The sequence below is a fragment of the Selaginella moellendorffii genome, unplaced genomic scaffold (assembly GCF_000143415.4).
Source record: "Selaginella moellendorffii unplaced genomic scaffold, v1.0 SELMOscaffold_117, whole genome shotgun sequence".
Taxonomy (NCBI): domain Eukaryota; kingdom Viridiplantae; phylum Streptophyta; class Lycopodiopsida; order Selaginellales; family Selaginellaceae; genus Selaginella; species Selaginella moellendorffii.
Genome location: NW_003314378.1, coordinates 391,395 through 400,524, shown reverse-complemented (window position 1 = coordinate 400,524; position 9,130 = coordinate 391,395).

Here is a 9,130-nt window from a genome sequence, read left to right as displayed (position 1 = left end):
TGCTAGTGTATTTTGTAGCCAAAGACTCCCTTTGCTTTGAACTTAATCCTTGTAAATTAATAACTAGTACATCCATATATATATTCTATGGAATTCTCAGCACTAAATTCAAAATAACTAACAGAAGAAGAAACTTTGAAAACTTTAACATATTGTTGTTCTTGCTTTTATGAGAAATAACTTAGTAGCATATGAAACTTATCAATGGTCTCAAAGGAAAAGGGAAGATTCATATCTTGTGTCATTGTAGCACATATAAAATCTTTATTAAATTTGTTGTACATTTCTATGTTTGTATTACAAAAACCAGCTAAAGGAATATGACAATGTATAACACTTTCTTTAGAGTGCTTTTCATGATGGCCTAATTTGTGGTAAAGAAATTCTAATCCTTTAGTGATTAGGTAATGATAGAACTAGAAGTGAAAACTATAGTAGCCAATCATTGCAACTCATCTAATGTGCTAATGTTTTGCTACTGCATTAGTTACTTTGATTTGAAGACAAACTTGCATATGAGACAATATTCCCAAAGTTGTGATTTCAAAATAAAATTACATGATTTATAGATTACATTAGGTAAAGTCACTCACCACCTTGCAAGTTTTTCTAAGAAAAACATAAACTATTTCTCTACAATGATTTCACTATGCATGATACCTACATTGTTAAGAAAATACATATAAATGATAAAGATTTATAAGGTGTAATTTACAAAATAAATGAATCAAATACAAATCATAGCTAATACTAATGATATATAGTGATAGGTATGAACTATGGATTTTTGTCATTGCAATGGATACTATAAAAATGTAGTAATACTAACGATCTTGTTATTTTTGTATAAGTTGATTAAATTTTTTTTCATCCCAATAGCCTTAATATTCAAAATTGGATGTTAACCTTGACAGTTGTTTTGCAAAAGCTAGCAGTTTCAGAAGATCTGTCATCCAAGCTGCAAGGCTGGACACTCTCCAGGATGTTTGGCTCAAAGCTGGAAGGCAAGTGCCCGCTTGCAACTACAAGTAGTGTCTATCTAGAGCTGGAGGAGAGCTTGGCGAAGCACTTGGCTAGAGATCTCAGTGAAGAAATAGGCATCAACTTCATGGACAATAGTCAGCTCTGCTCCAAGTCAGGTGCTTGCCTCCTCTTCAGGCTCTCTTTTACTTGAGTATGAAGCTGGCATGAACAGCGAGCTTGATCTTGTAGTCACTTGGAGAGCCCGGGTGGATTGGTCTCGGTTCTACACAAGCCGGTATTTGGCTGGCAGCGGGAATGCAAGGGGATCCATCATCATTTCGTTTCGAGCAAATGATGGTTCTTCTCGAAACTGTTACTCTTTAGGTATCAAGGCAGTCGACTACGTTGACATTATGATCCTCCAGATAATACCATGGTTTGTTCATTTGTATGGCCACGCGCTAAAGGCTTTGTTGGATGGCCGAAATGTGGAGTTTTGGTCCATGGCTAGACTGATGAGATTCACACCGGCAGAAGATCACAAAGCTCCTGCTGCTGTGGAGATTCCTTTGCAAGTTTCTATTGCAACCCAGGCTGTAACTTTGACAAGGTTTGTGATATTGCTGGTTGCTTTGGAAGGGATATTGATGATGCTGTTCCATTCATGCAGGGATTTCTTCACATCGACGATCATCCTCTAGATGCAAACCGTGGATTTGATCTGCCTTCCGCAGTTATCACTTATCATTTATAAACATTTTAATAATAATAAAGTTGCTAAATTGTCAGTGCATGAAATATGGAAAGAGAATACAGAAAATATGCATATCAATTAACCCAAAAACCCTAACTTATATACAAGAGCGAGTGGTCCGAATTGAAACCAATCTGACGGCTACCAAAATCCCACTACGCTAATATTAGTATATGGCATCATAGCCATACACTTGGCCCTCACATCATCCCCTCCTCTTAGAATAATGGAAGACCATTAGGGTTCTCTTGTAGACGGGCTGGGATCTAGAGGAACATTAGGAGGAGGCATTGGCAGATCTATAGATGGTATTAACTGCTCCTGATCTCTTTGTATAAAGTGTTTCAACCGCTGCACATGTATAATCTCTAGAGGATCAACCTGCTAGATGTCATGCCGAACCTCATAAACTTGTGCTTCAACTTGCCACAACACCCGATACGGTCCTTTCCACTGTGCAAGGAGCCCCTTAGATAAACCACGTACCGTAAGATGGGGAAAACAAATTAACACCAAATCATCCACTTTGTACTCCACAAGTGGACAATGATGGGAGTTGTAGCGCTGTTATTGTCCCACTTGTATGCGGCCTAAGTGTTCAGCAAACTCTACTCAGACAAGTGGAAGAATGCTTATCAAATACTAATCCCACGACCTAGCATCGGTAGCTCGTGGCAATTGCGATAGTAAACCCAGCTCCATTGGTAATATTAGATCATGACCATATAAGAGTTTATATGGTGAAGCACCAATAGAACTCTGCACCCCTGTGACATATGTATACCGAAGACACGGCAAATAACCATCCTAATCCGAATGCTAAAAGTTCATATACTTTGCAATCATCCTTTTGAATGTCCAAACAAGCCGTTCCTCTAAACCGTCTGATTATGGATGATAAGCACTCGTGAAAGTGTGACATATCCCCAATCGAGACGTCAGAACATGAAATGCCTCAACTATAAATGTGCAACCATTATCCGAAAGAATCTGTCAAGACCCCCGACAAGATCAAGACTGGAAAATGCAAAAAGACAAAGAGAAAAAGCTAGTGGAAACAAAGAAGAGGCCTTAGACTGGCGTTGATTCAGATTGTGGAGAAATGGAACAAGGCTAACCTATATATACTATAGGTTGATGAAGCTCCACCACTCTTGGATCGAGGACGGCCTAAATATAGCTGAGGTCGAGGAGGCGCCACATCATCATTAGGAATATGGCTCGAGACTCAGGAATCGGGAAGTGTCTCGAGAGTCAGGAATAGGGAAGTGTCTCGAGAGTCAGGAATGTGGTCTGCAGGTCAGGAATCCGGTGAGAGTCAGGAATGTGGCAAGAATTGGGGGATTCCTGATAGCACCCCCTCCTCAAGAACGAGTGGAACGAGGATGTGAACGAGAACGAAGAGGAGGATGAGATGAGTGGCGAGGGATGGGAGATGGAGAAAAAGAATGAGGATTGGGATGAGAAGGATAGCGCCGGTGGAAGTCCTTAACAAGGTCAGGAGAATGAATCAGGTTGTCCGCAGGTTCTCAAGTGCGTTCCTCAGGTCCGTAACCCTTCCAGTCGACCAGATAGTAGAGTTTAGACCGTGAAATCTTGGAATCAAGGATGTCTTGAACCTCGTACTCAGACCCATCCTCGAGCTGCACTGGTGGAGGCGGAGGAATGACCCGATTTGGAATAGAACTGGGAATATAAGGCTCAAGGAGAGAGGAGTGAAAAACGGGGTGAATTTGATATGAGGAGGGAAGTGCAAGGCGATAAGTGACGGGATTAATGATGGCACTGATAGGAAAAGGACCGAGGCGTTTGAAATCGAGTTTTGGACAGGGCCTGGTGGTGGAGATATTTCGCCTGAGGAGCCAGACTTTAAGCCCGATATTGTAAGGGGACAATCCTGACGATGGACATTGGCAAATGTTTTGTGAGATTCCTGAGCACGATGGAGGTGGAAGGAGATGGAGTTGTGGATTTCCTGGAGGTTGGAGATAAATGCCTCAGAGCGGGGATTTGAACGAGAGGATTCAGATGGAGAAGTGAGAGATTGAATCGGGGATTTCGGCCAGAGTTCACAAAGAAGGGGGAAACTCGAAGAGAGGAGTGAACAGAGTTGTTATAGGAGAACTCAACAAGGGGAAGGATATCGAACCAGTTATCCTGATGATAGTTGATGAAGCACCTCAAAAATTGTTCCAGCGTCTGAATCGTTCCCTCGGACTGTCCATCAGTTTGAGGATGATATGCCAAAGAGAGGTTGGCCTTCACTCCAAGCAGCTGCAAAAACCGTTGCCAGAAATGAGAGATGAATTGAGGCCCCCAATCCGAAACCACATCTGTAGGAATCCCATGAAGTCGGAAAATTTCCCTGAATACCAGTTTTGCCATGTCCTCTCCCGAAAATTCCTTGGTACATGGCAAGAAGTGTGCCATCTTTGTGAAGTGATCCACCACGACTAAAATACTGTTGAAGCCTCAAGAACTCGGAAGATCACTCAAGAAATCCATGGAGATGGATTCCCAAGGACCTGAAGGGACCGGGAGGGAATGAAGCAAACATGAAGGAAGGTGGCGAGGTACCTTATTCCGGGCACAAGTGTCACAGGGGGTAACAAAAGCTTTGATGTAGTCATCCATGTGAGGCCACCAAAAGTCCCGTGCAACTAGCTCATAGGTTTTCGCAATGCCGAAGTGACCAGCAGTCGGGCTATCGTGGCACGCCATCAGGACCAACCTTCGAGCATCACCTTCAGGAACGTAAAGCTGCTCCCCACGGTACAATAAGCCATCTAAGAACTCGAACTCGTCAAATCGCCGGCAGTCGGGGGTCACTGGGTGTCCAGCCTGAAGATGGGTGAAAATATCACTGGCGAGGTCATCGGATTGGAGATCATTTCTGATCGCATCCATCAAGGAGGAGTCCTGAGGGGCCAGGGAAATTGCCATAAATTGAAGCCGATCAGGACCGAGGATAACTTGATCCTGTTGATCGAAGGCAGGATTACCAGGCCTAAGACTGAGATAGGAGCGCCTTGAAAGAGCATCAGGAAGGCCTTGAAGCTTTCCAGGTCTGTACTTGATAACAAAGTCAAACCAACTCAGGAATTGTGCCCACCTTGCTTGACGACGGCTCAAAACTCGGGAAGTGGCAAAGTACTCGAGATTTTTGTGATCCGTCCAGACTATTGTTTAATGGTCCGCCCCCTCCAAGAAACGGCGCCACTCTCCAAAGGAATCCACGATGGCAAGAAGCTCCTTGTTGTGGATTTCGTAATTGATCTCTGCAGGCTGGAATTTCCGAGAATGGAAAGCGACCGGATGAAGTTTGTGATCCGCTCCGAGTTGAGACAGCACAACACCAATGGCAAAGTCGGAGGCGTTAGCCTCGATGAAGAAAGGTTGTGAGGAATCAGCATGGATCAAGACGGGAGCAGAACTGAAGGCCGTCTTGAGTGTGTCGAAGGCCTGCTGGGCAGTAGCAGACCAAGAGAAGGGAACATCCTTGCGAGTGAGATGCGTGAGAGGAAGGACAATGTCAGAGTAGTGATCAATGAATTTGCAGTAGAAGTTGGCGAAGCCAAGGAAAACCTGAACGTCCGACAGTGATTGTGGAGGCTCCCATTCGAGAATAGTCTTGACTTTGGCAAGATCTATCGTGATACCCTCAGGAGTGACAATGTACCCAAGGAACTCCACAGACTGCTTATCAAACGAGCATTTCTCAAGCTTCGCATATAGGCCGTGTTCTCGCAGCTTCGCTAGCACCTTGCGTACATGTTCGTCGTGCTCCTCCTGAGTTTTTGAGTAGATGAGGATGTCATCAAGGTAAATGATCACCATCTGATCAAGAAACTCCCGAAAGACCGTTCACCATGTGTTGGAAAACTGCTGGAGCATTTGTCAAACCAAATGGTACTCGAAGTGGCCATAGCGGGTTCGGAACGTAGTCTTCCATTCATCACCAGGCCGGATCCGGATCAGGTTGTATGCTCCACGGAGGTCGATCTTGGTGAATAAGCGGGCACCGCCGAGGCGTTCCAATAGGTCCGAGATCAGGGGCAGCGGATAACAGTTCCGAATAGTCACCTTGTTCAAACCTCGGTAATTGATGACTAGCCGCAAGCTCCCATCCTTCTTCTTGACAAAGAAGACAGGCGCTCTAGCTGGGGACTGCGAATGCTGAATGTAGCCTGAGGCAAGGTTCTCATCCACATACTCTTTGAGGGCCTTAAGCTCGGACAGGGATAACCCGTAGATAGGCCCCCACGGAGGTGATGCTCCTTCCTGTAAATCAATGGGACAATCATAAGGCCGATGAACAGGCAGTACACTAGCTTTTTTCTTGTCAAACACATCCCCAAAATCATGATACTTCTCAGGAAGACTGACAGGAGAAACATGCAAAGCAAAAAGGAAAAGAGGTTCTTCATGGAGGAGTTCTTTCATAGTGATTGTGGAGATAGGAGGAGGCGTATGACTAAATGGAATGATGAGACGAGGATACGGTCCAGTGTAAGATGGAAGAGAGGAAAAAGAAGATGGTGAAAACTTTGTAGAGTCAGGAACAGAACCCTGATTCCTGATTCGGACTCGATGAACAGCAGGGGAAGCCGTGGGAGAGATGAGCTGTAATTCCTTCCAACAGATCTGAGGCTGATGTAGTTGGAACCAAGGAAGACCGAGCACCACAAAGGAGGACTTGTTGTTGATGATGTTGAAGGCGATATCGGTGACGGTGGACCCGATGTGTACTCGAACGGGCAACATTTCCCTAAGTCCAGAAGATGGAGACACAAAATGCCCGCCGATGCCTTCAACCCTCAAATCCCGTATGGTAGGAGAAAGAGGAACGTGATGTCGGGCAGCAAAGTCCGTGTCCATGAAGCAGGAAGTTGCACCCGAGTCCAGTAGTGCCAGAGCCTTGAGTCCTGATTGTCCGGTGAAAGAAAGGAGACATGGGACTCAGAAGTTGCGGGAATTGGTGGTGGCTTTGATGAAAGGTGGTGAGGAGCTTGATAAAGAAGAAAAGTGATTTTTATTCAGGGAGTCTAAACAGACAGCTCCTACTCTGTTTGGACAGGGTCGTTTCCCGACTGCAATAGAGGTGGACTTTGAGGCAGAGTGAACTCGAGCAGTCGGGGAGGCTTCTTGGGACATACAGCTGCTTTGTGATTAGGATCAGCACAATAGAGGCAAAGATTATGAGATATTCGATGTTGCTTCTCAGCAAGACTCAACTTCCCTCTAATGAGTCGGGGAGTACCAGAAATATCCATTGGAACCGGAGCAGTAGGTTCAGGAGTATGCCCCGAAGACTCAAGCTGGGATTCCTAAGTCTGGGACGGAAAAACAGCGGCGCGGCGACTTTCCTGACGACGTTCAAAGAGATGATTGTCATATCGAACAGCTTTGTTGATGGCATCCGATAGGTCCTTGGGATCCTCCATGGTGAGCAACAAATCCTTGACACCGTTGTTGAGGCCGAAACGAAATTGGTCAATCAGGGCCCGCTCATCCCATTGAGTGTCCAAAGCAAGGAGTTGGAACTCTGCAGCGTAGATCACGGCAGGACGAGACCCCTGAGAGAGACGTCTCATCTTTGTGGTAGCAGCCCGAACCCGATCCGTCTCGCCAAAACATGCTTCGAGCTTCTCTTTGAACAATTGAAGATCCATCAGCTCCGGAACCATGACCCCTTTCATGCTCTTCTCCAGAAGAGGAGAAAACCATGACAAGGCTGCACCTTCAAGCAACGTCCCAATCGCGCCGATTTGAGACTCGGGAGTGGGGTACCGCCGATGTTGAAGTGCGAAGATCAACTCCATCTGGTTCAGGAATCCGCGAAGCTCCGAACGCTTGCCTGAAAATTTCACTGGGAAACTCACCTTCGGTTCAGGAACTTTGCTGGATCCTTGAGCCGAAAGTGAAGCAAGCTCCTGCTGCATGCGAAGAAGGGTCGCCTTCACCTGGGTATTCTCAGACTGGATTTTTGCAAGGACTTTAGCAAAGAAATCAGGATGACTTGGAGACTCCATCGGCAAGAAGAAAGAAAAAAGGGGGAAAAAAGGCAAAGGTAATCAAACAATCAAAACAAGCTAAATCAAAAAACAAAAAAACACAATCTGAATCAAACTGTCAAGACCCCCGACAAGATCAAGACTGGAAAATGCAAAAAGACAAAGAGAAAAAGCTAGTGGAAACAAAGAAGAGGCCTTACACTGGCATTGATTCAGATTGTGGAGAAATGGAACAAGGCTAACCTATATATACTATAGGTTGATGAAGCTCCACCACTCTTGGATCGAGGACAGCCAAAATATAGCTGAGGTCGAGGAGGCACCACATCATCATCAGGAATATGGCTCGAGACTTAGGAATCGGGAAGTGTCTCGAGAGTCAGAAATAGGGAAGTGTCTCGAGAGTCAGGAATAGGGAAGTGTCTCGAGAGTCAGGAATGTGGTCTGTAGGTCAGGAATCCGGCGAGAGTTAGGAATGTGGCAAGAATTGGGGGATTCCTGACAGAATCTACTCTAGACAAGAATGCTGGAACACTACTTGATTGAGGAGGAAGTATCCAACAACAGTTGCAAAGATGCTAGCAAGAGCATCAACTTCCACCCAACGAGTCGAGTAGTCAAAAACAATAATAACATACTCATTGCCAGCAATCGACCATGGAAAAGGTCCTATAAGATCAAATTCCACCAACTCAAATGGACGGGAAATTGTAATTGATGCCAACCGTCCTTCCACGACACGAGGGGGAATATTACGAGTTTGGCACCAAACGCAGCTATGCACATACCGGATAACATCACGTCGCATCTTCGGCCAATAGAAAACCTGTGCAGCTTCTCAGTTACACAATGATGTCCCATATGCCCACCTAGTAGTACGACTAACGAAGTTCTTCCATTTCACTAATAAAGTGACGGCAGCATGGTCACCTTTAAGTAATGTCCAAGAACCATGTAGATATGTCTGAAGTTTCTCAAAACCCCAGAGTGTTGCTAAACACTCCTCTATCGTGGAGTAGTTCATCTCCGCTGGTTGTAATGTATGGCTTATATACACAATGGGATGGCACTGACAAGGCACACTCAAGCTTTCTTGCATCAACACTCCTCCAACACCAATGTCAAAAGCATCCACGCGCAAAATAAAAGGTCGAGTATAGTCAGGATATGCCAAAACTGGAGGAGTCGTCAATAGCTCTTTGAGATCCATGAATGCCTGCTGACAATCCGGAGACCAGATGAAAGATGATGTTGATGACTTCAGCAACGCTTGCAATGGTGCAGTGCGATCAAAAAGATGATCCACAAAGCGACCGAGATACTGCACCTTGCCCAAAAAGCACTACACATCATTTACACACTTCAGAGTAGGGAACTTTAGAATAGCCACAAGTTTGTC